We start from the raw sequence: 20015 nt of genomic DNA on the forward strand, positions 1-20015 counted from the left end.
GCAAGTGCTTTGGAGGATAGCATTAAAATTCAAAATGACTCCAAGGGATATTGGCCCGCCAAGCTTTGTCTGGGCAGGTAATTCGCCAGGACCAACCAGCGTCCTAGGCACACCACCTCAGAGTGCCTCAGGGGCACTCCGCCCTACTCTCTGCTGGCACGTGACACTCATAGCCCGCACCTCCCTCCTACCGACGCCCCGCCCCCGCGGCGTCCCGGCCCCGCCTCCTCGCCTAATTCCCCACGCGCCCCAAGCCGCATCTTCGCGCACTTGACAGTTGGCTCTCTTAAGGGCACGCGCCCCTTTAAAGCATCTGCCGCCCTGGGCCCCGCCCCCTCCTGCTTTTTGATTGGCTGGCGGAGCCGGTGCTCTGCGGTCCTGGCAGCTGCGACTCAAAGGCGCCGCGGTTGCTCCGGCTGCCGAGGGCGGGGGACCCCGGCTCCCTCCCTGCCTGTGCCGGCCGGATGCGCAGCAGCACCTGCCGCTCAGACAGCGGCACCAGGAGGGGGAGACACGGGGGCCTCGTCCTCCCCTGGGGTGGCGGCGGTGGCAGCCCGGAGAGCAGGAGGCCGGGAACAAAGGCTCCGCGCCAGCCCCTGTGGCTCCACCTGCCGCCCGCGGCGATGGCTTCCCTCAGCCTGGGGGGGCTGAACGTCTCGGCCCGTAGGAAGAGCGTCCAGTCCCGCAACGCGGCGGTGGAGAGGAGGAACCTGATCACCGTCTGCAGGTGACTCCCCAGCCCCGCGGCTCCTCCCCGCTCCGCCTCTGTCTCGTGCCCGCCCTCTGGGGAGGCGAGTTCCCCTCCTTCGCTGCCCCCAGCGCCGGGCTGTGCCCGCCTCCGTCGGCGCGGCTGAAATCGCTTTCCACCCCCGCGCCCCGCCTTGGGCAGGTGAATCCCCTGCTCCGCCCTCTGATCCCAGCCCCTGGGCGCGCAGCTGGCTGGTCCCCGTCGCCCTGGGCAGCGTGTCCGCCGGGCTGAGAGGGGGACTCTGCGCGTGGCCTGACCCATGGTGGCCCCTGGCAGCACGGCAGGCTGCGCGCCCGCCCTCGGTACCGGGGTGGGGGGGTTGCCTGGCTTTGGGGCTGCAGTAGGATTAAAAACGAAGGATGGGAGTCTCCCTCCTGACTCAGCGCCTTTAAAAAATGGCTGTTTAGCAGCCTCCCAAGGACCCGGCCTAAATTGCTTGCTGGCTTTCTTCTTCTTGGCTTTGACAAGGCGGTGTGTGTATTTACCTGACTATAAAGTTAACGCTCTTTAAACAAAACATTGGGACTAGTTCAGACTGGTAGCTTGAGACAAGAGGTTTGTTTTTTGGCAAAATGTACTTGTTAGAGATTTTGCTGTACAATGTGGATATTTGTCAGTTCTATGTATGTTCACAACAGTTGAAGCAAGAACCAAGATGGTTTTTAAACTCTTGAGGATGTTTAATTAAAGTCTTTTTTTCTTCATTCAAGCATGTAGCATCTTACAACTTAAGATATAATTTAGTTTCTCCATGTATATGCCAAATTAAAAACAAAAAACAGAAGACCAAAACAATGTCCCTAAGGATAAACAACAGAGTGAAAAGGGCAATTAGAGACAAAACAAATCATTACAAAATTGGAAGTCAGTCCTGTTGAGGAAAATTGAAATGAGCATAAACTGTGGCAAGTAAAGTGTAAACGTATAATTAAGCAGGCAAAAAAAAGAATTTGAAGAGCAACTGCAGAACACACAAAAATAGCACATTTTTTAACTATATCAGAAGCAGGAAGCCTGCCAAACGCTCAGTGGCGCTGCTGAACACTCAAGGAAGAAGAAAAGGAGGACTTGTGGCACCTTAGAGACTAACCAATTTATTTGAGCATAAGCTTTCGTAAGCTACAGCTCACTTCATCGGATGCAAGCTGTAGCTCACGAAAGCTCATGGTCAAATAAATTGGTTAGTCTCTAAGGTGCCACAAGTACTCCTTTTCTTTTTGTGAATACAGACTAACACGGCTGCTACTCAAGGAAGACAATGCCATTGTGAAGAAGCTAAATGAATTCTTTGCATTGATCTCCACTCCAGAGGATGTGAGGGAGGTCCCCACGCTTGAGCCAGTCTTTTTAGGTGACAAATTTGAAGAACTGTCTCAGACTGAGGTGTCAATAAAGGAGGTGTTAGTGCAAATGGGTAAATTTATCAAGACTAAGTCACCAGGACCAGGTGGTAATCCCCCAAGTGTTCTGAAGGAATTTAGACATAAAAGTTTAGAACTACTAACCAGTGCTGGGTTTACAATGGCGCCAGTATTGCCATGGAGCCGGGCCCATGCTCAGAAGGGGGCCTAGCCTACTCCACTTGTACTGCACCCCGAGACCCTGCTGGCTCCCCTGTCCACCACTTGCTCCTCTCAGCCTGCCCGCCGGCTGGCTGAGGGCTCCTCTCTGTCTCCGTCCCCATCCCCACCCCCCTGCTTCTCTCTGCCCACTGGACAGACCCCAGTGCACCTCCGGCTCCGAGCAGTCTCTGCTCCCCACCACCTGTGGGGCCTTTCCGGAGCTGAGCCACCTGGGACTGGTGCAGAAGCCTGGCCAGTCTCAGCCAGTGGGGCAGGACAACGGTGCGGGGTGTGTGTGTGCATTTGTGGAGGGGTCTGGGGTGGGTGCTGGGCATAGTGGGTCTGGGGTCTCTGGCCATAGGGAGTCGGGGGAGTGTTGGGGTCTGTGTGGTGCAACATGGGCCCACCCCCCCGAGGGGAAGGGGTATGCTGGCAGCACAGGGCCAGGTGGGCCACTGTGCGTCTGGCAACTGCCGGGTTGTAAATAGTGCCCTCGTACTGGGCTGGGCATAGTGGGGCTGCCCATGCCATGCCCCATTGCCCCTGGCTGGCCCCTTGCTCTGGGGACTGACTTCCCCATGCCATGCTACATTGCCTCCATGGGGGCCCACAAATGTTTGGCATCAGGCCCACAAAAGGTTAATCTGGCCTGCTACTAACTGGTATATAACCTATTGCTTAAATCATCCTCTATACCAGATGACTGGAAGATTGCTGATGTAATGCAGATTTTTTAAAACAGGCTCCAGAGTTGATCCTGGCAAGCCTAACTTTGGTATCGGGCAAATTGGTTGAAATTATAGTAGAGAACTGAATTACAGACACAGAGATGAACACAATATGTTGGAAAACAGTCAACACAACTTTTGTAAAGGGAAATCATGCCTCACCAATCTACTAGAATTCTTTAGGGTGTCAACAAGCATGTGGATATACTGTACTTGGACTTTCAGAAAGTCCTTGACAGGGTCATAGAATCATAGAAGATTAGGTTTGGAAGAGACCTCAGGAGGTCATCTAGTTCAACCCCCTGTTCAAAGAAGGATCAACCCCAACTACATCATCCCAGCCAGGGCTTTGTCAAGCCAGGCCTCTCCCACACAAAATAAGCAGTCATGGGATAAGAGGGAAAGTCCTCACATGGATCAGTAACTGGTTAAAAGATAGGAAACAAAGGGTAGGAATAAATGGTCAGTTTTCACAGTGGAGAAAGGTAAATAGTGGGGATCTGTACTGGGACCAGTGGTGTTCAACATATTCATAAATGATCTGGAAGAAGGGGTAAACAGTGCAGTGGCAAAATTTGCAGACTATACTCAATTAGATGCCTACTAGATAACATGATGTGAGGGTTAAATTAGATTAGTATGTGCCATGCTGTTGCTGGCAACTGCCATGCTATCCTTGGCCAATCCCACAATTGCTCTGGAGAGCTCCCTGTCTGTTTCTGTCTCTGTCCTCTAATACAGCCTCCCCCTGCCCACTATTTTTGAGGGGTTTGGGGACTCTGTAGTGATATCCGCAAACATTTCATCATGAATTTTCTCTCTTCTCCCCCTCAAGTTAGCCAGCTGCTCAACCATAGATAACAGGCCTGGTCCTTGAGGGTCTGGCTGGCTGGTCAGGTGGTGTGGCTGGGTTTTTTTCCCTATTCCTACAAAGTGGTGATTGTTCATATTCCAGCATTTCTGACTTTGCCTTCCTAAGATTCTTCCCAGTTTTGGAGAAACCTCAGAGATAAGTGGTGTGTGCATGAGGAAGGATGCACTGGGATTTTTGTCTATGCAGTATATAATATTTGACTTTGTTGTGGTACTTTGGAGGCTGGGGGTGGAGTTGTGAATTTATGTTCCTAGTCTGGCTTTGCTTTGGAAGTGTTTAAATATTGTTGGAAGAGTTAGCAGAGGGAATCTGGGGGCGAGCTGAGTAGTAATTCCCTCTACATCCCCTTTAGGCTGTCCTGACTCTCAGTGATATTGCATTGAGGCAAAGAACTAGGAGGAAGAGAATGGCCTTATTCAAAAAGGCAAAAGACAGACCAGTGAGATATGCTATGAAGTTACTCATCAAGATGGTCACCCAGAAGTGCTGCAAGAGTTGAAGGGAGTTGCATGCTACACTGGGAGGAATGACCATAATTGAACAATTTTTCAGTTTTAGATTCTGCTTTATCTCCCCTACAGACATAGTGAAAGAGCAGTAGTGGGGGAAAGATAGGGTTCTGCAATGATTTTGTGAAGCATTCGCTCTTCCCAGTCTTTCTCTATGTAAGCCTGCCAAAAGCCATTAGGAGCTTGGCAATCCCAACAGTAAAGCTCTTTTCCTGTAACAATGCATTATTACAGGACACTTTTACCGCAATGGGGAGTGTATAGTCTCTAACTTTCCGGCCATGCAATTTTTCATGTCTACTTCATGTAAACAGAATACTAACTAAACTTCTTTTCCTGTAACCATTTTCTCAATAAACTTTTGTGTTTTGCACAAAATGTATGTTTTATTTTTCAAATCTGCCACATGAAGGTGGTGGGGTAGATGTACCATTTTGAGCTGAGAAGCAGTGTGTGTTTCGGGGGGTGGTGGGAGGGGTGTTCATGGGCAAGACCACGTGACAGGGTGTACCAGCTGGACAGTGGTTCAAGAGGGATTAATCTTACTTTGTGGGCTGAGGAGGTTCTGCTGGGCATGCTCCTGTTGGAACATAGATCTGAAAGGGAGCAGCTCAGCTCATTCAGGGCTAACTGCCAAAGGGAATGGAGATGTTCTCAAGGTTCCTGTGGAAGGACTGCTAGCACTTCAGGATGAGGAGACCAGCCAGACGATGACTACCTACAACCCCCAGGCACCCAACACTGCAGAGGGAGGAGAGGCTGTGGGAACCCCGAGACACAAGTCAAGTAGGAAGTAATCCAGGGGAACTTAATGGGGAATTGGTCATAGAACTGGGGCTTAGCCTGATGTGTTTAGTAGGCCACGCAGTCCTAACCGAGAGGGCAGATTTATGGACTCTGGCCATTAGGCCACAACAACCCCCACGGCCAGAGCCCTGAGACCCACTTGCCCCTTGCAGCCGGAGCCCCAAGACCCCCTCCCCAACCCTCCCGTGGCCAGAGGACCACCTTGCCCCCCACCCATGTGGCTGGAGCCCTGAGACCCCTTTGTCCCCCTCTTCTCCACCCCTCCCCTCCCCGCACGGTTGGTGTAGTGTGAGAAACTATCTGTAGGAATTTGTTTCATCAGATAGCAGTTTTTCACAATCTTCTACATATGAGTAACTGCTACAGGTAGCAAATTCCTACAGATAGCAGTTTCTCACACTACACCAAAGCCCCAGGGGTCCCCTGGCCCAGCTGCAACCCCTCCCCCGCCCAGGAGTCCCAGGCTGGCCGCCCTTCCGCCCCTCCCCAAGAGGGCTGTTCTATAGACTCTGGCCATTAGGCCACGCCGCCCTGGTAGAAAGGATAGTTATATGGACTCTGGCCTTTAGACCACGTAGTCCGGCATAGGAGGACTATCTTGACGGATCCCCAAACATTAGGCCATACTACCCCGAGACTAGGGGCAGTCATTCAAACTCAGCCATGGGGCCATAATGCCCCTTCACCCCTTCCTCAAAAGGTGACGGAGTGTACCAGCCCTGCAACAGACACACGGGGAAGGGAAAGGAAAATAGTTAGATGGGTGTGTGCCCTCTGTGGCACGGGTCTAAAAAAGCTGATAATCAGGGCTTTAGCAAAAGACAGAGGCTGACGGCTTGGTTGAAATAGCTGCCATTCTGGAAATATGTATGGGGGCTGAATGGCCAGCATGGGCTGAGGGACGCAGAGAGGTGGGGACCTCACAGTCAGAAAGGCTCCTAACTCACATTGTGCCAGCAATGCCCCTTTGCCATGTACATTGGCCAAACCGGACAGTCTCTACGTGAAAGAATAAATGCACACAAAGCTGACATCAGGAATTACAACATTCAAAAACTAGTAGAAGAACACTTTAATCTCTCCAGTCACTCAATAACAGACCTAAAAGTGGCAATTCTTCAACAACAAAACTTCAAAAACAGACTCCAACTTGAAGCTGCAGAACTGGAATTAATTTGCAAACTGGATACAATCAGATTCGGCCTGAATAGAGACTGGGAGTGGTTGGGTCATTAGAAAACCTCAACTTAATTTCCCCAATACTAATTTCTCCCTACTGTTACTCACACCTTCTTGTCAACTGTCTGTAATGGGCCACTCTCTTACCACTTCAAAAGTTATTTTTCCTCCCTTGGTATCCTGCTGTTAATTGATTTATCTCATTAGACTGACTTCACACTTAGTAAAGCAACCCCCCATCCTTTCATGTATTTATACCTGCTCCTGTATTTTCACTCCATGCATCCAATAAAGTGGGTTCTAGCCCACAAAAGCTTATGCCCAAATAAATTTGTTAGTCTCTAAGGTGCTACAAGGACTCTGTTTTTGGTTACACTCTGAATGTGGCCCTGAGACCTGAATATTAGTTTGTCTCGTGAGGTGCCGGCAGGTTTGTGCCCACCCCCTCAGTCTGTGGGGGCAGCCTAGAGAGGGCCGCTTCAGCTCCCTGCAGAGCAGGTCTATCCTTAGGTGACTGGGAAGGAAAGCATCCCAAGGTCACCAATCTAGATCCTTTGGAAGGGGTACCCTGGGCCTAATGGTAAGCCCAGGGGTCCAAAAAGGCCATTGCGCAGGGGGTTGCTACTGTGGCTGCCAAGCTGCATGCACGTCCCTTTGGTGCCTGCTTGACCTGTGCTGACTGCACCTTGAATAGTAGGAGTCTCTATCGGACTCTAAAGAGCCTGAGGGCGAAGACCATGGCAGTGCCAAGGTGCCATGGATTGGCCATCGGTGCCTCAAAGAAGCAGCAGGGGACTGGTGCCGCAACGATCTTGCTGATGACCGGCGCCAACCGTTTGGTGAAGGAGACCAGTGCCGGCTATAGGCTTCGGCGCTCTGGTGCCGATGTGTGCTCAGTGCCAGGGAGATGGAGCATGGCGCTGCTGGTGCCAGGCATGTTCCCGCTGAGCACAATGCTGGGGAATGATGTGGCGGTGGCGATCGGGAGCAGTGCCGGGCACGATGCTGGTCCGGCGGCTGAGAGCACCACATCATTGTGGGCTTGCCTCTGGATGGTGCTGGTCTCACCAGAACTGGAGACTTGTCCCTGATGACCGGGGGCTGGGCTGCAGTCATCTCTAGGAGCTCCCTTGCGGCCTCAAAAGCGTCTGGGGTGGAGGGTGGCTCCAATACCTCCACCTGGCACTGCCTTTGACAGTGCCTTCTGTGGTGCCGGAGTCGACAGCGCCGACTCTTGCTGCCTTGGAGCTGGATCGTTGCATGGGTTCTGCGAAGTGTCCCCTGGCAGTCTGGGAGCTCTGTGAGGGGAGCATCCGCTCTCAGGCTTTTTGCACTTGTGAGGCACTGGAGAAATGGAGCATTGCCAGGGTGCTGCGCCTTGTTGTGGTGCTGAGAATTGCTGGTGCCGAGGGTCTCCTGCAGTAGAGTCCTTCCTCAGCACCGAATTGTGAACTGACAGTGGAGTGCTCCGCACTGAGGCGCTCAGTCCCAAGCCATGGTGGTTCGCAGGCACTGGGCAAAGTGCGGATTCCCTGAGCAGCTGCCTCAAACAGAAATCCCACTCCTTGTTGGTCCTGGGTTTAAACGCCCTGCAGATCTTGCAGCGCTCGGACCAATGTACTTTCCCCAGACACCTCAGACAAGTTGTTGGGGATCACTATTTGGCATAGGCTTAAAGCCTTGGGCTTGTGGCATGCCCCAGAGCCCCGAAAGGGGTGAGGAGATGGGAACTATCCTGCTCACACCCTCTATAATAACTAACTATAACTATGCTAATACTACAACTACAAAACAATAAACCAAGAAGAACAAGTATCTAGGCTAAGGGAGCACTTGTGAAGCAAGCAAGAGACTGTTCCAACGCTGCCATGGATGGTAAGAAGGAACTGAAGGAGGGTCAAGTCGGCAGGTTCATATATTGAGCGCCATAAAGGCACCACTCCAGGGGTTCCCTAGCCATCCCGACAGGAGCTGCTAAGGGAAAAAGTTTCTGATGACCATGCACGTGGCGCGTGCACACCTGATTGGAATCAATGTGAACAAGCACGTGAAGAAGAACAGGTACATTTCCCACAATGTGATAATATCAGCAGCCTACCTGCTGGGCGTACACAACACAACAGTGGACAACCTCAGCTGCAAGTTCCCACTCTACCACGAATGGGAAATAAATTCGATGTCCTACACGACATATTCCAGCAATGAGGGACACCGACAGTAGACCTGATCGTTACTTACCAGAACAAAAACTGGTTTCAGAGTAACAGCCGTGTTAGTCTGTATTCGCAAAAAGAAAAGGAGTGCCACAAGAACAAAAACTGTCTTCAGTACTGCTCCAGAGTGGGGATTGGACAATGCTCCATGGGGGATGCTTTCCTCTTCCCATGGGACAAGGGTCTTCTTTACACCTTTCCCCCCATTCCCTCTAATACTGAAAGTCCTATTGAAAGTGAAAAGAGAGAAAGCAAACATCCCACCTTGTTCCCACCTGGCCCAGGCAGATGTGGCACCCTAACCTGTCACAACTGACACTATGTCCACCGATTACTCTTCTGATCACTCCATACCTGCTATCGCAGAACGAGAGACACACACTCCTTCCCAATCTGTGGATTCTTCGACTCAAAGCCTGGCTCCCTAGTGGTTCCAGCACATAGAGAAATCTTGCTCTGAAGAAGTACAGGAGATGTTATTACACAGTAGAAAAGGAGCTACTCGTCTTACCTACCTACAAAAATGGAAAAGATTTCAAATCTGGTGTCAGCCCAAAAGCATCACCCTACCAGTAGTCCTGGACTACCTATTGATTCTCAAGAAATCGGGTCTCTCTATCTGCTCGCTAAAGGTTCACCTAGCAGCAACTGCAACCTTCCACCAGCAAGTAGAAGGATATTCAATCTTACCTCTTCATGGTCAGATGAGAAGTTTGAAAGGCATAGCGATCCTCCTTCCCCAACCCAGACTTCCCACTCCTCAATGGGATCTCAACCTAGTGTTCAAAGGACTGACTAGACCATCATTTGAACCCATGGCCACTTGTTCATTAACTCACCTTTCAGTGAAGATGGTGTTCCTGATCCCTATCCTTCTTGCGGAGATAATGGTGGAGATAGCGGCCCTGCTGGCACGTCCCCCCTTCATTGTGTTCTTCCCCAACAAAGTCACTTTTAGACCATATCCAAAATTCACTCCTAAGGTGACTTCCGCTTTTCATATAAATCAACTTATTCAATTTCCAACCTTTTATCCCAAACCTCATCAGGATAATAGGGAAACCATCCTCCATATGCTTGACATGAGGAGAGCCTTGGCCTTCTATTTGGACAGAACAAGAGCTTTCAGAAAATCTCAGAGACTCTTTCTCTCTGTTTCAGATACAGTAACTCCTCACTTAATGTTGTCTCAGTTAACGTCATTTCATTGCTGATCTATTAGAGAACATGTGCAATGCTCCCTTATGACGTTGTTTGGAAGCCACCTGCTTTGTCCACTGCTTGCAGGATGAGCAGCCCATTGGAGCTAGCTGGTAGGGGCTTGGAACCAGGGTGGGCTGGCAGCCTCCCTATCAGCTCCCCTAAGTTCCCTGTGTGGCAGCCACCCAGCAGGCTATCAAGTGCTGGGCAGTTCAGGTGTCCCTCCCCCACTGCCCTGTGTTGCTTCTGCCCTCTCCCGGGAGCCTCCTGCTTGCTATGCATCAGGGTTGGGGGAAAGAGGGATGCTGATGTCAGGATGTCACCCTCCCCCGGCTCCTGTACCGCATCTCCACAGAGCAGTGGGGAGTGTGCGGGGGTGGGGAACACGACAGGGCTCAGAACGGAGGGAGCTTGCTGGCAGCAGCTGCTGTCTCAACTTGCTGATATACTTAAAAAGGCAGTGTACTTAGAGTGGAGTCAGCATACTTAAAGCGGCAATGTGTGTCTGTCTCACACATTCTGGTTCCTTCCCCACTCTGAACTCTAGGGTACAGATGTGGAGACCTGCATGAAAGACCCCCTAAGCTTATTCTTACCAGCTTAGGTTAAAACTTCCCCAAGGTGCAAACTTTGCCTTGTCCTTGAACAGTATGCTGCCACCACCAAGTGATTTAGACAAAGACCAGGGAAAGGACCACTTGAAGTCCTATTCCCCTACACCCTCTTTCCTGGGGAAGGCTTGATGATAATATCCTCACCAATTGGTACAGGTAAACACAAACCCAAACCCTTGGACCTTAAGAACAATGAAAAATCAATCAGGTTTTTAAAAGACGAATTTATTTTATTTGTTTGTTTGGTAAAAGAATCACCTCTCAAATCAGGATGGTAAATACTTTACAGGGTAGTCAGATTCAGAACACAGAGAATCCCTTTAGGCAAAACCTGAAGTTACAAAAAGACATAAAAACAGGAATACACATTCCCTCCAGCACAGCAAATTTCACAAGCCAAAAAAACAAAAGAAAATCTAATACATTTTCTAGCTAGATTACTTACTAACTTTACAGGAGTTGGAAGGCTTGCATCCTTGATCTGTTCCCGGCAAAGTTATCACACAGACAGACAAGCCTTCCCCCCCGCCCCTGTCCAGATTTGAAAGAATCTTGTCCCCTCATGGGCCATTTTGGGTCAGGTGCCAGCGAGGTTACCTTAGCTTCTTAACCCTTTACAAGTGAAAGGATTTTGCCTCTGGCCAGGAGGGATTTTATAGCACTGTATACAGAAAGGTGGTTACCCTTCCCTGTATGACACATGCACACACACGGTGTCTCTCTGTCTCACACATCCATGCACCACCTGGCACTTTGGAAAGTGGAGGGAGTGGTGTACTCCAGTGGGATAGCATGGGTTCATTATCATGTTCAGTTTCTGCAGGGAATGTTTGCAGCCACTGCCATGCATCTATTGTGTCTCCTCCCTCCATTCGTGCTGCCTTATAGAGTATGAGGCTACATTAACAATGTGTTAACCCTTGAGGGCTCAGCTGAGTGTTAGTTCATCATTTAGCACCAAGGCATTCCCTGGGAAATATCTCACCCTCTGACTCCACCACCTCAACCAAGCTTCACAATCATCATTGCTGTGTACAGTATTAAATTGTTTGTTTAAAACTTATACTGTGTGTGTGCGTGTATATATAATGTCTTTTGTCTAGCAAAAATTTTTTCCCTAGAACTTAACCACCACCGCCCATTTACATTAATTCTTATGGGAAATTGGATTCAGTTAACATCATTTTGCTTAAAGTAGCATTTTTCAGGAACATTACTACAATGTTAAGCGAGGAGTTACTGTAGGTCAAAACATACAGCGATTTCAGCTCAAAGACTCTCCAAATAGGTCTCAAGCTGTATCAAGCTCTGTTACCAGATGTGTAACATTGCACCCCCATCTTCAATATGCATGCATTCTAAGTCTCCTCTTCCATCGCCTTCTCCAAGGATATCCCTGTATTAGAAATCTGCAGAGCAGCTACCTGGGTATCGGCACATACCTTTGCAGAACATTATGCCATCCTTGGGGACTAGGCTGCACATGCCAGATTTGGTGCCATAGTGATATAATCTATAACGGACTTGACTCCAAAGCCCCAGCCTCTAGGGGTGGGCACTGATCAGGAGTCACCTACAGTGGAGCACCCATAGGAGGAAGTTACTCACCTTGTGCAGTTACGATGGTTCTTCGAGATGTGTGCCCCTATGGGTGCTCCACAACCCACCCTCCTCCCCTCAACTTTGGAGTTCTTGGCATTGATTCTGCCAAGAGAAGGAACTGAGGAGGGTTGCCCGTGCATGCTGGCTAACCTTGTGGCAGGCGAGGAGCAGTGCATGTGCGGTCTGAATGGACACTGCCACCAAAGTTCTCTGATCAGCAGCACAGGGATGCACACACCTACAGTGGAGCACCCATAGGGGGGACACATCTTGAAGAATCATCATTACTGCATAAGGTGAGTAACTTCCTCTTCTTAACTGTACTTACTGCTCATTCCTTCCTCATGTTTCCTTATGGAGAGCCCTCTGCAAAGTCCAGTGAAATGGAACAATGCTCTAGAGGCAGCTGATTCCCTTTCCATGCAGGAGGAGAAGATCCATGCATGGACATTGGAAATACAATCCAAGCCTGTATTAACCCTGTAAAATGTTTTGGATTCAATTTGTATGCAAGATGCTAATAATACATACTACTGTTTTATCTTAGCCACAGGTAAGTACAATGAATCAAGCCAAGCATCACTCAAAGAGGCAGACAGGAAGATAACCTTTCAAAATATTATTTATACAAAGACAAATGGGTACATAGCATTGCAGACAAAGATGGGCAAGACTTTGCTCCAAGGAACTTACCATCTAAATAACATATCTAATTTTTAAATAATGATAATGAAGTGTCAGAAAAATTCTGTTAACGTTTACCAGGAATCACGGGTTTGACATGCTGATTGTCTGTCTGCATATACAGTAATGATAATTGTACTGTAATTTAATTTGAAAAAAAACTTTAAAGCAGGATTGCTTTTGTATGCAGATCAAGAACATCAGAAGTGACTATTGATATTTAGTGCTTAACTTGAGACTCTTAAAGGGGCCTAACTTACAGAAAGTGTTGAACACCCACCCTCTGGTAATCAAACCCTTTAAGGGGATCTGAAGCTGGGCACCCAAAATCACCATTACTTTTGAAAAATTGGCTTTATGTTAAAACTGGTGTGAAGTAGAACTAGCAAAAATTTCAGTGTTTCCAAACTAGTTTTTTTACTCTGTTAATTTTTGAAACTCACAAAACGGCCAAGATCATGGTGGTACTGAACTCAAATGGCAAAACTCACATTGATTTAAATGGGAGCAGGATTGGGCCCATTGCTAGTTCTCTGTACATTGTTTTATGCTCTGTCAGAATTCTCCTAAAAATTGATCAGATGTTACTATTTCAATTATAGGAACTATTTGGTGGCAACATAGCATTCAAAGAAGTGATGTTTAACTATCCAACTTGACCAGATGTTCAAGTGCTTCAAGGCTTGAATATTAATGTAGAAAAGGGACAGACCCTGGTGCTCATAGGCAGCAGTGCCTGTGGAAATAGCACTGTTATTCTATTGCTTGAGAGATTCTATGATCCTCTTGGTGAAGAAATGGTAAGTGATTCCTTGTGAGAACCTGATTAAATGTTAACGTATCTATCCCATTCTTGTTAATATAATAGAATGTAATAGGTGATTTTTTGAATTGTTTGTGAAGATTAAGGGGAGGCACTAGTGAATTTTTAGGGTTCTGTATATATAATCATAGCAACGGTAGGCAGAGTGCAAAATCTTCCTTACCTCAAAATGACAGGGGAAGTGTGGAAACACAATCTATGAATGAAAATTGCAACCAGGGCTTCATCCAAAGTCGACTGAAGTCAGTGGAAAGACTCCCATTTAATTCAGTGGGATTTGGATATGGCTAATGAATTATTAAAAATCCATAAATGTTTAATTAGTAATGCAGATACTTCTTTTGTGACCGGGGTAGTCTGTCCCTTTAAGATTAGTTGGGCCTATGGGTCAGCCCATCCTTCTCTCATGGTATGGCACCTTAAGATTTTGGAGGTCTGTTGCATGCAAAGGCCTAGGAAATAGCAGCTATTGGTAGAGAGGAAGTGGCCTCAGGAATTGGTAGGATTTGGGAGGGAAAACACGATTACTTCTTTCTTTATGGAACCTGGACAAGGAGCTTTGAAGAGTGGGCAGGGCAAGGCTCCCCTCTCTCTCACGGCCAGTAGTGATGAGCTTTAGGAAGGGGATCAGCATACGTGCTGCCTTCTACCTCATAGCAAGAGACACACCAGCAGGAGGAGCCTGCCTGCTGAATCTTGAAAGCCTAAATGTGAAAAGACTGGGGGTGGGGAGGCAGCTAAAGGAGAAGCTGGCTGAGGCCCTGCAGCTGGCCTGATGTACAACCCAGCTCCAGGAGGACGGCTGAGGGTTCCTGCCTTGAGGAGAGAGTCAAGTACCGGGAGAAGGGCTCAGGCCTCCTGAATGTGGGCAGGCTGAAGCCTGCCTGGGCTCTTATATGGACCCTGACCCTGTGTGAAAAGAGACCAAAGAAGTGATTGCACTCTGTGAAAAGAGTGGTAATGGTGGGGGGGGGGGGGGTTGTTTTAAGTAATTTGGTTTGGGTAATTGATTGGAAGAACCCAAGCAGGCGCTGAGGATAGCACCCTGTCCCATTTACACTATCCCAATATAAATCCATCTCCATCCTGTGTCTTAAAACTATGGGCAGCAGGGAAGTATGGTGTTTTTGATCCTCTTACTTTTAAAGAGCCATTTAACCCAGTGTCTAAGTCAGATTCAAGACTCACGGACTTTGTCAGACCACTCTGTTTATTAGCAAAGCGCTTTGCCAATGCACCCAGATATATGTGAGCCCCCTGCAAAAGCTCAAGCTAACTTATTTATACGGATAAGCCAAAGCCAGTTTAACATAGGAGACAAAAGGAAGCAGAAACTGACAAATATACATACATATCTTATTTGCATACCAACATTTACCAGTCTCCTAGCTCAGTAGGAGCTCTAAGTTAATTAGTTTGACGACCCATTATCTCACGCTCCTTAATGTTTCTCTTCCTGACAACTATATTTCAACAAACCTTTCAAGCAGCATTTCTTTAATGAATTATAATTTCAATATAATTCATTCTACTTTCACATCAGATACCATCAGGATGGATGCTTCCTAAATGCTTACAATAATCTGGGTTTGGAATAAATGCAAGGTGAACAAAAAGCCTCACACTACCTACTTAACATTTATAAAGCACTTTTATATTAATTTTTATGACAGCACTATTGTTTACCACCATGATGCTCTGGAATTTTATCAGATTTTGGTATTTTGATTTTTTTGGCACTTTGATGTAGGTAATGAGTATTTTAGATGTCTATCATCAGCTTTCAGTGACCATACAAAATTGCTATATCTAATAAAGACTGTTATACCCCTCTGTGTCAAAGGGAACTTTTTCAAACTGGCTATTATTTATAAAGCACCCTGCCCCAAAGCTAAGAGCTTGACTACATGGGAAAGTTTTATACTAGTATAGTTAAACTGGTGTAACTGCCTGTGTGAACACTGAGTGCCTTTTTGCAGTTCAGCTTGTGTGGCTTTGGAAGGGGTTTAAGCTAAACCATAAAAAGCCACTGTGTGTCCACGTGGGGCGTTATGACGGTATAACTAAAGTGGCTTACATTCAGACCATAGCTTATTCTGCTGTAACTTTCCCTTGCCCAAAGGCTGTAATTTTACTCTGTTTTGTAGGGTTTGCTTTGTGTATCTTTTTTTTTTAATTAATATGCAAAGTGTTAGCAAGAATAAAGCTCATGATTGGAAAGCTAGTCTAAGGAAGTGGGATTGGAGATTTGAATTGCCTTCTTTGAGGAGATGGCCTTACAGATAAACTGAAGCCACCAAAATCATTGTATATTTTGCAAAGAATTGGTAATATTTGCTATACAGAATGGAAAAGTTGATACTGTGATATTTTTCATGTAAGCCAAAGCCTCACTGCATCTGAAATTTAAATATTCTTACTTTTTAGCTGCTGGATGGCCAAAATGCAAAGGTATTAACTATCCAATGGCTTAGAGCTCAGATTGGTATAGTCTCACAAGAACCAATCCTATTTGTTTGCTGTATTGCTGAGAACATTGCATATGGAAATAACAGCAGGGAGGTATTACATGACGATATTGTAAAGGCAACCACAGCAGCCAACATATATTCCTTCATTGAATCTCTACCAAATGTAAGTTAAACCTTTGTTTCGTAAGGAAAATAAAAATGGGTTGTGACCTTTTATGCTTCTCTGGGATGTAAAAATATCTAAAGGTTTGGGTTTTTTCCATACTTATTTATAACATTAGAAATTCAAGTCTTGTTTACCCTGTTGTTGTTTTTTTCTGGAAGACTCTAGACAAGCGGAGAACTAGAAGGTTTTAAGTGAAATCTGAGTAACAGAGGAGGGAAGCGCTTTTAATTGACTTCTTAAAATATTTTTTTTGTTTTTTGTTACCCCCTATTTTTCTCAAACATTCAAACAATCTTTGTTAAGGATTCAGTTAAGGGCTCAGAAAACTGACGATCTAAACTGAAGTAATCCTAGGGATCCTTGCTAAACCTGGCAATCCAAGAAGACTTGACTTTCAGATATTTCTAAGATTACAACAACAAAAAAGAGAGCAGGTCTTCCTTATACAGTCGCAAGAAATACCCCGCCCCCCCCCAAAAAAGCCCAACTTTTACAGGTCACCTTTAAATTCCATTGTGAAGAATCTGTCCCTAGACCTGCAATTTCCTGAAGCTATATAATGAAATATTGTAACAAGATGATCTCAGAACATCTAAAGCAACATTTTTTTTCTTCAGATGTTCTAAATTAAGCAGCAAGATGTAGTGTGTATCCCACATTACTATGCCCTCCAACCAGAGTTTGCATTAGTGTGGATTGAATGAACCAAGCTTTACTCTACGTTCACAGCCCCCCACTCCACCAGCCACATGAGCAGTGAGGAGGAGAAGCTGCAGCACCTCTCAGGGCTGCTGTTGTGCTTCCCCAAGACACGTCCCTTAGACTCCCCAGAAGCACAATCAGAGCCTCGGAACATGCTGATATTAGGGTGTATGCTCACCCTAATATCAGCAACGTTCTGTTCAGGTCACAACACTCCTCCAATCATGGAGTCCTAGAGCATCATCCCCAACCCTACTCCTTTCCCCACAGAAGAATGGCTAGAGTGACAAACTACACAGTGCCCATGTCTATATATCTCTATGGCAGCCAGCAGGTTCGGGCTAGTACTATAGAAAGTATCTCTGTAGCTACAGTCCTCCAGAATTCTAATCAGAGTAGTGGATCTGAGAATTGAATCAGGAAATTGAAGCAGCTACTGTGGAGTATGGGAGAAGGTGCTAGAAATCAGGAGTCTCCTGTGTAATCCGGGAGACTGGGCAGCTCTGCCACGTTTATTTCTGTGAAATTTTAAGTCTGTTTTGACAATTCTTTTTTTCACTGTACTCTTTGCTTCCTTTTTTCCATACTTCCCAAGAATGATCATGGCTGCCAATCAAATCTGCTATAGCTCTTGATACACTGAATTGCTTGTGGCATCATCAGTACAATTTGGCCAATGAGGTACAGTTATTACCAACCCAAAATCATGAGTCAGGCGTCCCCCTAAATCATGAGATTGGCTTAAAAATCATGATTTAAAATAAATTCCAGGTTCTTTTTGTTTGCTTTCCTATTTTTGTGCCTTTACGATGCATTTGGGTCTCATTTTCAAGCTTTTTTTTCCCAGCAATGAAGGCCAGACACTCTCATTTAAAAAAAGCCAAACTAAACCAAACAACTCTGTGAGAATCTCATCTTAATCACTTTTCTCCAGGAGCTTGGGCTTTAAGAAAAACAATCATCACAAGACGTGCCATGTTTCTGAGTTACTCACGTAAAACAACAGGGAATTTCTTAACGAAGGGTGAGGCACTAACATCCTTGGAGATGTTAATTTTGCATTAAGCCACAGTGAGCATAAGCATAATGCAAACTTTTCTAATCTATTCTCAATGGGTACACAACTTCAGAGTTCTAATTGAGAAATTTATTTTTTTAACTTCTGTATGGGAAAAAAAAATAGCTTGAAAGAAGGCTAGAAATGTCACTTTGGGAACTGTATAAGATAAAACAGAATAAAGCATTCTTATTCCAGAATAAATGTGTCCACATGGTGAGTTGTACCAATATAACTCTGATATAAATATACCAGTATAAATTTCCCCATGTAGACAAGCCCTACATTTTCACTTGTAACCCCTATTTTAGTCATTTTCCCCTTTGTGGTGAAGACAATGCAATTGGGTACACCGCACAATTCCTGGGACTAAAATAGGAGGAGTTTTGTAGGTCATGAGTCTGGTACGGTAGGAGAGGTGTGGAAACTTTTGCCACCCCCCAAATGCTCTCTGCATAATACACCCAACAAGTAATATTTGTTTGCCAGGAAAGATTTGATGTTTTCAACTCTCACAATTGTATTGCAAATCTTTCAGTATTTGTTCTTGATCTTTTAAGGTCCAGCTTCTGGAATCATGCAATTATGTGAAAATTCAGCTGTCATATTTTTAGAAAAAAAGAAAAAGGAAAAAAAAAAAGCTTCTAGCTTCCATGGGTGGGGAGAACAGCTTGAAAATGTGACCAAGTGCACCCTAAATGCTCAGAAACCTCCTGACAAAAAACCTCCCAATATTACTGAAAAATCTCATGATCAAGATTTTTGACCACTTGGAGTTGGCAATATTGAGATGTGGCCCACTGCTGTCAAGACAGGTTTCTATGTTGTTTTAAGGTGAACTTAATGCTTGTGAAAGATATCAGCCTGACTTCCTTAGAACAATGGCAATGCAAGCTTTCCATCACTTCTTAAAACTGTCCTAGAGGAACCACTGAGGTTTGGTCAGTTGCTGTGACCCTACAATACTTGGTCACTCTGCCAAGACTGCCAACAAGGGTGCAAGCTGTGATGATGATTTTGGTGACATGGACACCTATGCACTAGCAATTGGCCAGAGACAACCACATTAGTTCAAAAGTTCAAACATTCATCAATATTAACAGCTCTCACTCATCATCAACACAGGCTAGATTTAAACCAGGAAGCTATACATTCATCCCATTGAGCTATCCAGCCTCACATTTCTCACTGGTATATTTTAATTAAATTGTAAAATATCAGATTAGATACCTCACTTACCGACAGTTGTATGGGGTTTCTTTGCACTACATTTTTAATTTATTTGTCAAGTATGTTCTGCTTTGGTAATTGAACAGGTTGTCCAAGAAGCACTGGATAAAGCAAGACAAGGTTGCACCTGTATTGTAATAGCTCATCACCTGTCCACTGTCCAGAATGCTGACAAGATAGCAGTAATCCAGAATGGAAGGATTGTAGAACAAGGAACACATCAGCAACTCTTGGCTGAAAGAGGTGTCTACTATTCTTAGTTCAGTAGTTTTCAAACTTTTTTTTTCTGGGGATCCAGTTGAAGGGCAAATGGTTGGGGTGTGGGCTGCAGGGTGGGGCCAGGGATAAATGGTGAAGGAGGGGGTTTGGGCTGGGGCTGAGGGGTTTGGGCTGCAGGAAGAGGTTCTGGGTTGGGGGGGGCAGGCTCAAGGCTGGGGCAGGGGATTGTGGGGCGGGTTTACCTCCAGCGGCTCCTGGTCAACAGCACAGCTGGGGTGAGGGAGGCAGGTTCCCACCTGTCCCGGCACCGCAGACTGCGCTGCGCCCCAGAAGCAGCCAGCAACATGTCCGGCTCCTAAGTGGAGGTGCACAAGTGGCTCTCCATGGCTCTTGCCTGCAGGCACTGCTCCCCCCAGCTCCCATTGGCTGGTTCCCGGCCAATGGGAGTGCAGAGCTGGTGCAACACACAGATCCCTGTGGCCCCCCTGCTGGCTGCATCCGGGGCACAGTACAGTGTCAGAGCAGGTAGGCCCTAACCTGCCTTAGTTAGGCAGCACTGCCGCCGGGACTTTTAACATCCCGGTCGGCGATGCTGACCAGAGCCACTGGGTCACTGAGGAAGGTGAT

At 46.6% G+C, this 20015-nt stretch overlaps 1 long non-coding RNA gene across 1 annotated transcript; it reads left to right on the forward strand.

Moving 5' to 3' along the window:
* Nucleotides 1-325: 325 nt before the first annotated feature.
* Nucleotides 326-19472, forward strand: LOC144930245 (uncharacterized). Its single transcript, XR_013635413.1, has 3 exons — nucleotides 326-727; nucleotides 15971-16177; nucleotides 19256-19472. It is a non-coding gene; the product is annotated as an uncharacterized LOC144930245 (long non-coding RNA).
* Nucleotides 19473-20015: the final 543 nt, after the last annotated feature.

Source organism: Lepidochelys kempii, chromosome 2, assembly GCF_965140285.1.
Source record: "Lepidochelys kempii isolate rLepKem1 chromosome 2, rLepKem1.hap1, whole genome shotgun sequence".
Lineage (NCBI taxonomy): Eukaryota > Metazoa > Chordata > Testudines > Cheloniidae > Lepidochelys > Lepidochelys kempii.